Source organism: Pelophylax lessonae (assembly GCF_965119305.1).
Source record: "Pelophylax lessonae genome assembly, chromosome: 5".
NCBI classification, from domain to species: Eukaryota; Metazoa; Chordata; class Amphibia; order Anura; family Ranidae; genus Pelophylax; species Pelophylax lessonae.
The window spans coordinates 377,142,693-377,157,175 of NC_138772.1; the positions used below are offsets into that span (position 1 = coordinate 377,142,693).

A 14,483-nucleotide genomic window follows, 5' to 3' on the forward strand; every position below is an offset into this window, starting at 1 on the left:
CACCAAAAGAAAGCTCTGTTTGTGGGAAAAAAAGGACGTGAAATTTGTTTAGGTACAGCGTCGCACGACCGCGCAATTGCTAGTTAAAGTCACGCAGTAAAAAATGGCAAAAAAAACCCTGGTCTTTTAGCAGGAAAATCCTCCGGTGGTAAAGTGGTTAAATGTCCGCTGCACGCTGCACACCGCCCACCTAACAGACTGATAAAAGTTATTTTTTTCTCCCTCCTCCTCACTGGGCTCAGGTCAGGGCAAAAAGATTGTGCACTGCACCACCACACAATAAAATCGATGTAGATAGCTGTTTGATTAAAGATGATTCTTCTGTCCGGTGTCCTTTTCTTTCCCCGAAAGCAATCTCCAGCCTGCCCCTACAATATTCTCCTATTTCTCCCTCAAATAAGCAGCATGAACCTGTCCCTACAGTAGTTAGAGCAGAGTGACGTGCGGCGCTACGTGACTCCAGCTTATATAGAGGCTGGGTCACATGCTGCACTGGCCAATCACAGCCATGCCATTAGTAGGCATGGCTGTGATGGCTTCTAAGGGCACACTAGTTAAACGCTTGTTGATTGGCTGCCCTGCAGCTGTTGAAACCGCGCCATTAAAACCGCACCAAAACAACCGAACAACAGACTGTATCCCGAATATACAGTGAAATGTTCGGGTCCGTGTCCGGGTACCGAAAACCCAAAAGTCCGGTACGATCCCGAACAATACAGTCCGTGTTCGCTCAACCCTAGTGCTCACATGAATACAAAATCTTAAAATGCAGTTGTGAAAATATTCAAGTCACCACGTGAATTCTCCCCTTGTGTCACCCACCACATGCAGACGTCCTCTTACCAGAAATACTGCCTTCATTCTAAGTCTCAATAATGCACAAATCAAGCTGACTCTTTATGCTCCACCTTTGAGGTGAACAAGCTTTCTAAAGCTCCCTGTGGTACTCAGATGGACAAGATAAATAACATGTACTTAGACTGGTCTGGCTCTGTCTTGGAACAATTTCTGTTTAATTAATTCATAAATGATAAAGCGGTTGAGATAAATACCTCAATCTTAGTTTTTGTGGATGACACAAAAATAAGCAGGGCAATAACTTCACATCTAGATAGCAAATGAAGTTTAATGTTGAGAAATTTAAAGTGATGCACTTGGGTGCTAAAAATATAAACACAAACTACTCACTAGAGGGATAACCTCTGGGGGAATTAAGGATGTGGAAAGATCTGGGGGTCCTTGTAGAAGACAGACTGAGCAATAGCACGCAATGTCAAGCTGCAGCAAGCAAAGCCAGCAGACTATTAGCTTGCATAAAAAATTTAATTTACTCCAGAGATAAAACTATAATCCTGCCACTTTATAAAATTGGTTCGGCCACATCTGGAGTATGCCATCCAGTTCTGGTTACCGGTCCTCAGGAAGGATGTGCTGGAGCTGGAGAGAGTCTAGAGAAGGAGATTGGAGGACTTAAATTACGAGGAACGACTACAAGCACTACATTTATTTATTTTCCCTGGAGAAGAGGAGATATGATAGAGATATCCAAATTCCTCTATGATTATACCAGTGTAGGAAAAAAACTTTTTAGTCTCAGGTAGTGTAAGAGGACACAGGGCCACACAATGAGTTTGGAGGAGAAGCAGTTTAACCTTAAGTTCCGTAGCGATTTTTTACTGTCAGGGTGATAAGGATGTGGAACTCTCTTCCACAATTGGTGGTGTCAGTGGGGAGTGTTGATATTTTTAAAAGAGACTCTTGGACATGTATCTTAGTGGACACAATATACAGGGATATGGGAAATGGTTATCGACACTGACACACATACACCTACACAGGTCGAACTAGATGGACTTTTGTCTTTATTCAACCATGCCTGCTATGAAAAGAAAGCAAAAAGTACAGTATTATCTAAAAACTGCTAACCAGGTTTTGAAGTACTCTTTACACTTGCTGTTTTTTTTTAAATGAAACATTTCTTTGTATATACTTAATTTTTGAGTATAGCATAAAGCTTTTTATTTTTAAGGCAGATATTTGTCTTTATGACATTACTGGGGGTGGGTATTTGGTTCTGTATGTTCACTTATTTACGCATTGCCTATAACATATACAGTACAGTACATGTATCATGGCATGTCAAGTTGTCACTATGTCACCTTAAGGGATCCTGTGCGGTGCCAAAACATTGACTTATCTTGTGACATTGCACTATTAAGAGTATATATGTTTGCAACGGAGTTGTTGGTGACATGTTATAATTTTAGTGGGATTTGAGCAACACCATCCACTGGAGTAACTATGAACACCCATCCATGACCAAGATCAAACACTGAAAAGAATGTGATCCTCATCCTTTGATTTAACAGAGATGTTCCACACAAGTCATATGTACTGATAACACATTTACAAGTGTTTCCCCACTATGTGCATACCTGAAGTTTCTCATGGCACCAGGATTTTTCATTTTCAAACAAAGTTGTTATATACCACTCTCATGATAAATCAGGTCAAATGGTACTACTGCTCAGCACCTGGCTTAAACATTTTTGGTGAGAGGAGCGGATACTTTATCATTTATTTGTTTAAAAAGTATTAGGGAACATATGTTGACACCTGTAGTATCTGTCCTACTCTAGCCAGTAGGATACAGTCCCGTCATATTCTACCTGTTGAGTGGCTTTACCTTCCATCATGCCATCTATCTTCTGCACATGCCTCCCACTTAATAAATCCCATTAAATGCTGGCATATTTTTATTTTATGAATGGAGATGAATGTTGCTTGCAAAATGCAAAAACATGCTCTTGATATATAAACCATTCACTGTGATCTCAATCTAATTACAATGTCTTTTATTGTTATTAACAAAGATCCTAGTATATGGGATGTGGGAGCTGATTAGGAAGAATGACGTAGGTAAAGGGGGTGGTCTGTAACTCTCTAATTCTTATGGGATAAAAAAAATGGGAGTATCAATATACATCAAATTGACATACTTGCATAATTGAATCAATGCATATAAGAAAGGCAGAGATTGTAAGAACCATGTTGAGGGAATCTCCTCACAACCCTTGTTTAGGGGTGAGAGATCCTCCGTATAATCCTTTGGGGACAAAAAAGAGACAAACCTCTGTTTTCCTATTTATTGGAGTGTCTGGTCATTATTATTATTCATAAAGGCCTGGTACTGGGGAGTCGTCTTGTAGTGGAACCAGCATGCCCAGGTTTTAGAGATTTTTTTGGTGTATCTTTTGCTATGTTTATAAGTTCCTCCATTTCTGCGACTTTGTTTATCCTTGTGAACCATTCCATTACTGAGGGAGCTTGTGTAGATCCCCAATGTATAGGTATGCAGAGTTTTGCCGCATTTATAAGATGTATAGGTCATGTTTTTAGATAAGAAGAAATTGGGGTGCTTGAGTGGTGAAGCAAAAATTGTGCGGGGTTAAAAATCAAGGGGATATGTGGATACCTGAGTTGTAATCTGGTGAACTCGCGACCAGAAGGGTTTGATGTGTGGACAATCCCACCATATGTGTAAGAGTGTACCCTTATTTTGAGAGCAACGCAAGCATACGTCAGAAATGTTAGAATTAAAGCGGTTGCTAATTTATAATTGTTCTCTTGAGTAAGAACAGTTTTTTTCTTGTTTCCTCTACACTTTCAATTTATTTCTCCTCTTCATAGCATTCTCTATTTTCTGTTTCGAACCCAAAATATTTCATCCAGAAAAACTATATAGCTGTCTCTATAGAGATTATTTGTCAAGCGTACCCATAATGTCAGGTGATGCTTCATCCTGTGAATTGTAATGGTTCGGTACAATTTTGGTGGTGGGAAAAACAGTTGCAGCACATTTCTACATTAAAGGATGCTGTTTTGTATGCTTTGGAAAAGTCACCTGGTATTATAAGTTACAGTTTAATATTTAATAAAAGAAGAATTGAGATTTTACAGTAAGAACGTTGACAAAGGCCTGAAAATATGTGCTAAGCAAATTTAAATGCATTGATTATTTATTACACACAGACTAAGTCCCAGTTGGAGGACTGCAACACAGCTAGATAAAATTAACCTATCCCCTGCTGACCATTCATTGTTTACAAATAACTGGAGAAACCATTTTGAGGAATGAAACAATATTCATGAGACTGTGGCTCATTCATTAAGGAGAAGCTGTGTTAAATCAATAATGGTCATTAAGTACCTAAGTGATTTTGCTGGCTCCTAGTGAATTGGTAAGCTGCATTATAGTGACTATAGACTGCTAAAAAAGGCATGTTTTAAATTCCAGACATGTATAAAAGCCAAGGTGATATCATTGCTTTCAGTGGACTCCAATGAAAAAAAAGCATCCAAGAGGTGCTGGAACTTTGATGTGAATTCGGACAAAGAAGTGAAAACACAAATTCAGAGAACTCCCTGGCTCAAGTTAGGCTGCTCACAACAGGCAAGGTTATACTTGTTTATACATGTACAGTATGTTATCCATGAGTTTCAATAATTTTTAGGCCTTATGCACATGGGCAGAAAAACGTGCCACTCCTAGAGGCATCTGGCTTTTTTTTTTTTTTTTAAGCTCTAAATGCAGCTCACTAAAGAGTATTTAAAGAGGAGCATTTAGAGGCTTAACGTGTTGCCAATTACTAAACACACAACTGTAAAATCAGTCTGTATATGCAGCAAAGCATGCTTGTTATAGTTACTGTGGAACTTAAGGTGTTAATCTTCTGCATTTTGTAAAATGGCTTTTTGATCCCGTCTTCTCTGATCCTCCCCTTCTTTCACAACCCCCAATCTATCTCCTGATAGTACAGAGTCATGGGGGGCACTCTGCACATGCTCAGGTTGATGTATGTTGTTAGAGTGTTTTTTTTTTTGATGGTGCATGTGATCAGCACTGGGCCAATCAGCACTGTCCAGACAGAGGGTGAGGGGTCATTCAGCCTCACAGTCAGAGGAGAATGAAAACTCCTCCTACAAGCTTTAACCAGTGCTCGGCTGGACACTGCTAGAAGTCACAAGACTGCTATATACTGCTGATGAGACACTGTATTTAGCAGTTTGTATTTATTAAAACAATTGCATTTCCATGTTCTGTGTACTGTAGGAGACCATGATATAGTGAATGCAGGGTCCTGGGTTTAGCAACAAAAGCTGCATTCAGAGAGGAACTTATGAGCATAATTTACACACATATGCATGTAAATATGCATAAATACATCTAAATGTGTATAAATGTATTCCAATGGATAGAATAAATTAATATTCTGGCCACTAGAAAACATTTACGCTCAACGCCATTTATCTACAAATGTATATTTGGAACATAAAATTTGCATGGGGTCTTAGACTTTTGATTATACCAATTACATTTACATTATATTATATTTTGTTGTAATCCCGAAGAAGGGGACCCAAAAACACTTTGGCTTTCTTGTAGAATAAACTAATAAATTAATTTGGCCTCTTTAATCCTTTTGTCTGGCAAATGCCTCTTCCATTAGTGCATGTTTGTTTCTTTGCTCTCAGTGGTGGCTTATTCATGCTATAAATGGTCTAGCTAACAATCACACTAAATGCTGACTATATCCCATGTGCATATTGTACAGACAGCACAGATATATTGCATGTACCCTGGCATGCCCCACCTACATGACTTTTTACACCAACTGGTATATGACTGGTATGCTACCCATGGTCTATTGGGTTCTGTCCACACATGCCCTCCTTGTCATGCCACCACAAAGACTGCTATAAAATAATTGGCTGTCAGAGCCTAGCATAACACTTGGATGTTTGCCTACAAAAAAAAAACATGCCTAGTATGGTCATTTGACATTGGCAGACATTTTTGGTAGCCATTAATGCTGATAGTCACACTGTGCGTTCTTTTTGTTTTCTAAACTTGAGTATAAAGTAACCATTGGTATACATTATGCTCCAATCACAAAGCTTTAATGGCAGCTTAAGCCACCCTATTTTCAGCTATGTGACCATAATCTTCACATTTTACTGTACTAAACAACTAAAAATTCCTGTCACTTGAAAATAAAGATAATTGTGCAAGTGTGTTAAATTTGTGAATTGAGTCAATACTGTGACATCTGTATACAGACTATCAACATCCCTGCCTCCCAGGTAATTCTATACTGTTACTGTCTATTAAACCATTTAGTAATCACCAAACACCACTGTCGATTGAACATTAAGTGAACTTTCAGCATTTATTCTTTGTTATTACGTGTCATTGCATCATGATCAAGAAGTCAGTTGTAAGAGGTATCTGTTTCGCTTAGAAACAGGAGATTCAGATATGGGGAGTAATTTAAACCGCACTTGTGTTTAATGAATGTAATTAAGCAGACCACAGAACTTAACTTCAAACAGCGTACAACTTGAGTCTAAATAAACTGCTGGTATGAGATACTCTTCATATTCAGATGTGTTAGATGAACTGATAGTTTTAATTATAATTTGAACCGTTTTATGTCTAAAAGTGATGATATCTTTACACCTGAATCCAGGCTAAACAAAAATTATCTGATTACAAGTGACATGTGCATTTTTACTTAAATCATGTTATCCATTGTGTATTTCCTCCAGTTCTGTGCAGTAGTTGGAAATGAAAACAAATCTTTGCCTCAGTGCAAGGGTTTTCTTTAATAAAGACTGGCCACTACTGCTCTCTCTTATTGTGTGGGGTGACTGGTCTTCTACCCACCCCCTCTGTGGTGTTCAGCAGGCATCCTGGACTTAATGGAGCTGCTGGGTCCCAGCACAGGTATGGTCTCTGACTAAGTTAGGTACAGCACATGGGTGATATCAGTACTACCCATAATATCTGGGTTTGTAAAGGGATTTGGTGCACACAAAGTGGGTTTACATCCTTTGTAGCTATTAAAGAATATATTATATCAGTGGCGTAATTAGAACCTTCAAGGCCCCGGCCCAAGAAATTATAAAGGGCCCCCCTGACCCCCTGCTGGGGCTCTTCCCTCTAAGCCCAGTGACAGAATGCCAGGGCATGGTCGCACGTGCAACCTTAGTGACCCTGATAGTTCCACCACTGGAGTCAGTAATTTTTTATTTTTTTATTATTTCTATTTTACTGTTTTTATTTTTATTATTTTTCTACAATTGTGTTATTTTTTTTTCTTCAGGAGCACTGTTGGGGGGCTTAGGTTAAATATTGGGCGGCACAGTGGTGTAGTGGTTAGCACCTTCACCTAGCAGCAAGAGGGTCACTGGTTAAAAATTCCAACCAATATACTACCTGCCTGGAGTTTGCATGTTCTCCCTGTGCCTGCGTGGGTTTCCTCCGGGTACTCCGGTTTCCTCCCACACTCCAAAGACATGCTGGTAGGTTAATTGGATCCTGTATAAAATTAGCCCTTTACAAAAAGTGCAGCGCTAAAGTAATTTGAATAATAATGTGGCAAGTGGAAAACCACAATAAAAACATATACAATATAAGCAAAATAGTGTCCAAAATACTGAATACAGTCCCAAAACAAAAATGCAAATGAAAATGAATCCGCATGCAAGGTGTTGAGGAGAACAATCCTTTTCAGTGACACCCAGGGAAAAGTGAAGGATGGGGACACCTCTGTGCACAAGTATCACAAGCAGCTTACCAGAACTCCTTGGCTACTCAATTTAATGAGACAGCCTCTCCCAACAAGATGTTATACCAATGTCACCAGCGGTTGTCAACCTCCAATGCTTCATAATCACTCCATCATATATGCATGAGTATATAAAAAGAATAAAAGCCCATAGCGTAATTCCGTAACATATAAAATCCAATTTATTAAAAGAATACTACTCACAATGAGAAGGTAAAAAACAGGTACATAGAACGTGCTGTTCCCAGGACCAGGTAGCGGCATCCCGCAATTGTCCAAAGCAGCATCAAGCAATGTAAAGCAACCGGCTCCGTAAGGGGGCGTGTGGACTTTGCGTCTGAAGTCGCCAACCTTTCGTCATCAAAAGACTTCGTCACTTACTCTCCATTCAGAAAAAGAAGGGGCTGGTAAATTACATATTTACTGGCCCTTTCCCCACTCTCTATCTTGACAGATCAGAAAGATCCGGCGGTAAATGGGAGAGCTGAACCTGGCAGAGCTGCGGGAGATAGGGGAAGGAGAGAGCACAGGGGGGCTGGAGAGCACACACAGGGGCAGCAGAAAGAAGCTGGAAAGGAGCAGTGGGGGAAGGCTGCATATAGAGGAACCAGTCTCTCCATTTCCCTCTAGCAGCCGCCAAATGCCCGCTTCTCCTCCTCTCCCTCCCACAGGCATTCAGCAGCTGCAGGAGGAAAATAGAGAGATGAGTTCCTCTGTATGCAGGCACCCCTTCCGATCCTCCTATCTAGGTGTACAGGGGGGGCACATGGGCCCCCTGCAGCATGGGGCCAAGTCGCAACCCTTGTAGGTACGCCCCTGGAATATTTACACATTCCAACATATTCAAGTTTTTGTGCCCTGAGTTCAGCTTTTAACCCATACAGTATTTTAGAATCGTGATATCAGTGTTGTCTTGGCATACTGGTTTCATTACTACTATACAAATATACTACATATAATAACTATATTGATCACATTTTTATTGCAAACATGATCACATTAATTATATCATAGATATAAGCAAAATCAGGCTTTAGACTACTTTAATGCAAACATTTTCTTGACCAACATTTCTTCAACAGCAGTACTGACCAAAGTAAGCATCCACTGAGTGTTAACTAGGCAGTGTTGCGAATCCATCAAAGTGAAATTGCTAAGAGGACACCCAAAATTTACAAACAGCTCCAATTTTTTTACTGACAAAAATCATGAAATTTACTGACAGAGCCCCATTTTCTACTGACACTTCAAAAAAGTAAATCAAATGGGCATTTTAAGTACAAAACAGTGCAAATATCAAATTTAAGATACAAACATATAGCTAGTGTTTTAAGCAATGTGTTAAAGTTATAAAAAAAAGTCAAAAACCATATTTTTCAGTTTACATGAAGGTCAAGTTAAACCACTTCCTGTCCGTATGATGTCATATGATGTCATATGATGTCCTAGCGTTGAAGTGGTTATTATCTTGGTTTATTTAAGCAAAAAAACTCAGTGCTATTAAAAATTATATATGGTATATACCGTGACAAACAAAAATAAATGTGTAACACTTTGTGTATAAACAAATTTTCACTGCTGCTACCATAAATATAAAAATGTAAACAAAGAAAAAATGACAGTGTATCAATCTTAACAGGTAGCACTGTGATAAAAACAAAAATTATATTAATTAGAACTGTTGTGATATTAAATAAAGTCCATGTAGTGTGAAACACCCAGTGCTGTTCTTCCTGCTGATGTTGTGCCAAAGCTCTATAAATCATAAAATAAGTAAAGTCCTCCTTATTCAAAATTTCCACTTCCAAACACCGCCTCACGTGCAATGGGTGATCCCTCTCCCCATGGATGAAAACTAACCAGCTACAAATGCCTTCCACTCTCATGGTCGGCAAACCAGCTATAGTTAATCAACTCCAAGGTAGATGTCAGAGTCCCCACTCCACATAATGTAGTGGGTCAAGTGTCATGCAAAAACAAAAGGGAAACCTCCAATGACATAGTAACCAAAAACCATCAAATGTATTTAAAATTATAAAAGAGCTGTTAACATTCTTTAAAAACAATTCAGGCATTTACACATGTGGATCACATAGACAACTTCTGTCATATCCTATGTCATCACTGATAGACGCTGTCAGATCACTGATAGATACAAGTTCAGCTGACTCCTCCTATGACCCCCATCCCGGCGGCTCTCCTGCTCTTGACACCTCTACAGGCTCCTTCTCAGATACTGCAGACATGATACAGGAGATGATTAGAAACTGTAGACATGATACAAGACAAGAGATGGTCAGAAGTTGTGGACATGATACAGGAGATAGTTAGAGATTGTCAACATGATACAGTAAATGGTTAGAGGGGACGGACATGATACAGAAGATGGTAAGAGGCTGCAGGCATTATACAGGAAGTGGTTAGAGGCTGTGGACATGTTACAAGAGATGGTTAGAGTTTGTGGACATGAAACAGGAGATGGTTAGAGGCTGCGGACATGATGCAGGAAATGGTTAGAGGCTGCAGACGATAGATGGTTAGAGGCTGTGGACAGGGTGCAGGAGATGGTTAGAGGCTGCAGACACGATAGATGGTTAGAAGCTGTGGGCAGGATACAGAAGGTGGTTAGAGGCTATGGCCATGATGGATGGTTAGAGGCTGTGGATAGGATACATGAGCTATTTAGAGGCTGTGGACAGGATACAGGAGATATTTAGAGGCTGTGGACAGGATACAGGAAATGGTTAGAGACTGTGGACTGAGTTCCTTGCTGACAGCTGAATGTAAAGAAGAGAATTGCCTGCATCTACAAATTGCAGAGAAAAAAACGGCATGGGGTCACCCCCAATCCATACCAGGCCCTTTAGGTCTGGTGTTGATTTTAAGAGGAACCCCATGCCACACATACCAGACCCTTATCCCAGCATGCAGGTCAGAAAGGGGGAGACGAGCGATACTGAACCATACCAGGCCACATGCCCTCAACATGGGGGGGTGCTTTGGGGCAGGGGGTGCTCCCTCTCCCCAAAGCACCTTGTCCCCATGTTGATGAGGACATGGGAATGTTGTGGGGGTCTATGGGTGGGGAGCTTATCAGAATCTGGAAGCCTCTATTAACAACGGGGACCCAAGATTCTAACGCTCATCTATGTAAATAAGTATAGGGCAGTGTTTCTCAACTTCGGTCCTCAGGGCACACTAACAGGCCAGATTTTAAGTATTACCTTGGGGAGATGCAGACTAGAATACTGCAATCTCTGAGCAGCATATGATATCACCTGTGGTGTATTTCAGTTTTCTTGCAAACCTGGCCTGTTAGTGTGCCCTGAGGACCGGAGATGAGAAACACTGGTATAGGGTACATAGTACCCCTACTCATTCACCAATAAAGTACTATAAATAAAGTCAGGAGGCAATTTTTTGACAAGTCCTTTATTAAAAATAAAAGAATTAAAAAGTGTTCCTCCTGTGTAGATTCAGCATCAATCGCAATGAATGCTGGCCGGCAACCCGGAAAAAAAGAAAAGAGGTCTCCATCAGACGAAGGCAGCTCCGGCGCCTTCCTCCCATTGTTTGTCCATTAGCTGTGGTGATTTTTTCTGTTTTACTCTGGTCAAGTTAAATAAAGAATATTCTGTCATTTGTCATGTGACTCATAGTTCCTGAATCAACACATCATGCATGCAAATATGAGGTGCATCTTTTGGATTAAAAAACATTCATTATCTGAAGCAAAATCTGTTTCTTTCTTCGCACTTTTGGCCTTTTGTAGTTTAGTTTGTTTTTGCATTCTAGCTTTCTGGATTCTGCAGTTTGCTTTTAAATTGCCTTGTTTCTTGCACACAAAACATTCACGTATTTCTTGTTGCATGCTACTGTTTTTTTTCCTATTTTTTTGTCTTCAAAGCGCCACCACTACTTTCTGCTTTACATTTATATTCATCCTCAAGCTTACCTTTAACATATTCCAATTTCAGTTCAAGTGCTGTGACAAACATTTCATAACTTTCTGGTAACACGCTGAGTAATAGTGCTGTGACAGGAAAATCTTTTATTTTTTCTCCTATATCTCTCAGGCATTCAACCATTTCCAAGATGTGCCTTATGTAATCCTGCATATCCTGGCCTTTTATAATCTTGGTTTGGTATAGCTTTCTAATCAAATACAGTTTATTTTGCTAAGATTAGCTCTTTCATGTACCTTTTGTAATCCTTTCCACATTTCTTTAGCAGTTTCACACTTACATTTATGTATGATTTTAACATGAATGTTAGGCGAGATTGTGCTCTTATCTTTTTGATCTTTCTCTATCTACTCATCTGAAGGGTGTTCTGGCTTGTCTTAATTTATACATTTCCACATACCTTTTCTTATTTTCAGCATGTTCATCTTGAATTTGATTTTCAAATGAAAGCATTGCTGCAGCTGTGTTACCGGCCATTTTCTTCTATTCTCTTATAATCTTCTTTCTGTTGATATATCTTGCACTTCTTTTGCTGTAGCTGGCTATGACTGGGTTCTCATCTTTTCTCTGGGTGGGTGTCTGGCCTATGCCTAGGCCCATAACCTGTTAGAAATTCTGTATATAGTCCTACAGAACAAACAGTGCACAGTCCACATGGACTTTGCTGCTTAACTGCAGAAGGAAACTTTTATTATACAGAGAAAAGACATAGAGCACACCATAGATGCAGCTACAAAAGTATAAACACTGCCATCTACTGGCTGAAGAATACACAGTTTCTCTACTAAATACTAATGTACAGTAGGTGATGCACAAGAAACCAATCAGCTTCCAGGTTTTTTTTTTCAAAGCCTAATTAAGCAAGCTGAAGTTAGTTGATTGACTACTATGCACAGCTGCACTAGATTTTGCACTTTCCAATTTTAGTAAATCAACCCCACAGTAACACTAATTTGGAAGCTAGGAGTGGTATAATGGAGAAACACACTGAATGGTTTAAATATATTCACAAAAATCAGAATACATATTGAATATAATACACAAGCAAAATTTTATATGGTAACACAAACCAAGGTAATAAAAATAATTTTATAAAATAACTACAGTTGTATTTTATAATTTCATTTGTAGGGTAACATTTATATTTTTTTAATTAACACAGGGATATAACCTTTCTTTTCTTTCATGGAGGTATTTACTTTGTTAAGTTTGACCTATATTTCTTAGCACAATAAATTGTTTTGTCAATAGTAGAAATGAAAACAGTTTACTTTTAGGCAACCCATTTTAAGGCAGCTGGAAGACTGCAAATGAAAATGACAAAGACCTTGTCAATGTTTTTGTCAATGTTTTCAGAACCTGGCATATTGCAGCAGTGGTAAAGGAAAGTCATTTTGTAATTTGATTATCTGTTATCCAAATGCTTTTGTATTCTTCTTAAATTATACTCTAATCAAAATACAAAAAGTGCAAACTAAACAAATCTACAATTACCCTTTAGCAGTAGCTTGAATTGCTGCAAACAATAACCAATCATAAAATGTATAAATGCAGGGATATATACTTTTTAGGATGCCGTGTAACCCTAGAATCCTCTGCTGTCCTGTGCTTTACTTGGTGATTGCTTGCTTTATTTTAAATATAAAGTATGATATAAGCTTTGCCCTTTTGAGTTTTTGTACCTGGGTTCCAGGGTTGCCAACTGTCAGTAAATTTACTGACAGTTTGTAAAAATGAACGATTTTTACAGCTTTTAGTAAATGTCCATTAGAGAATTTTAATGTCAGTAAAAATCAGTCCTTTTTTTTGGCAGGTTAGTGTTGGCTCAGCTAATGTAGAAAAGAACCCCTTGACAGCTTGATTCAGCACCAGTAGCCACTTATCCAGGCAGAGTTTAGGGCCAGTTGGGATTCTTTTTAAATAGAAGCAGCAGGCTGGAGTGGAGGGTGAAATGAGCAGGCATCCACATGTGCTGATCCTGTTCCTCTAGTTCCAATCTCAACTGTGCTCCACATACTGTCTCTCTGCATAGATAGTAGGTCTTTGGAAACCCGGTGCGTGTCTGGAGGCAACAGCTTCTGAAGTCTGTGCCCACAGTTCCACATGTCCCGCAGCTGCTACACTACACTTTCCTCTTGAGTAACTTATCCTGCTCTTCTGCAGCCATAGTTCTCTATCAGGTACTGCCCAGGAGGGGGGGGGGTTGGGGTGGGAAGGGGGTGATTTGGTGGAAAAGGGGGCATCCCTGTACTCTGCACTCTGTACTCAGTGCACCTCTGAACCCTGTATGTAGAGCACACTTGAACCCTGAACTCTGTATTTAATGCACACTGCTCATAATCAACACCCCTTTAGGACTCTCCCACTGCAGGAGGTGATACTCCTGCCTCCTGAATGTGTTTTTTTCCCAGCTGGAAAGGAATTTTGCATTGAAACACTGTGCCAGAACCACAAGCCAAGCATTTGGCTTGTGGCTGCTGCACAGCCCCATTGAGCTCAGCAGGCAATACTGGCTGTGAAACATGGCATGTTAAGTAAAAATTGCCACACTATGAAGCTAAGCATCAAGGCCATGGCAATATGTACTCACCCAAGCAGGTGCTCTCTTCATTTAGAGGTAGGTGGTCAGGGAGCACTTCTGTTTACTTTCAATGGTTTTTATTGAGTTTTCAGAGAAGATAACAATAGAACTGCATAAGAACAATCAAACAAACAGCAAGGATTCACATAAAAAAGTTCAACATAGCAGAAGTATCGTATGTACAAACTGACATTCTTCCCACAATTGAGGCAGTAGCAATGGCCTAACAAGAAAACGTCAGAACGCCAAACCAGTGGGAGGGGGATAGTGGGGCTGACATCCAGGAGGAAGAGCGGGAGCCAGTTC

General features: G+C 39.7%; 1 pseudogene across 1 annotated transcript in view; it reads right to left on the minus strand.

Moving 5' to 3' along the window:
* LOC309555615 (emopamil-binding protein-like) overlaps positions 1-12,073 on the minus strand; it is a 28,739-nt pseudogene extending 16,666 nt beyond the window's left edge. Inside the window, exons 1-2 of the transcript in view lie at positions 11,997-12,073; positions 11,587-11,786 (exon numbers count right to left, since the gene is read on the minus strand). The product of the transcript in view is annotated as an emopamil-binding protein-like (transcript). The remainder of the gene's footprint in view (positions 1-11,586; positions 11,787-11,996) is intronic.
* Between the last annotated feature and the right edge of the window lie 2,410 nt (positions 12,074-14,483).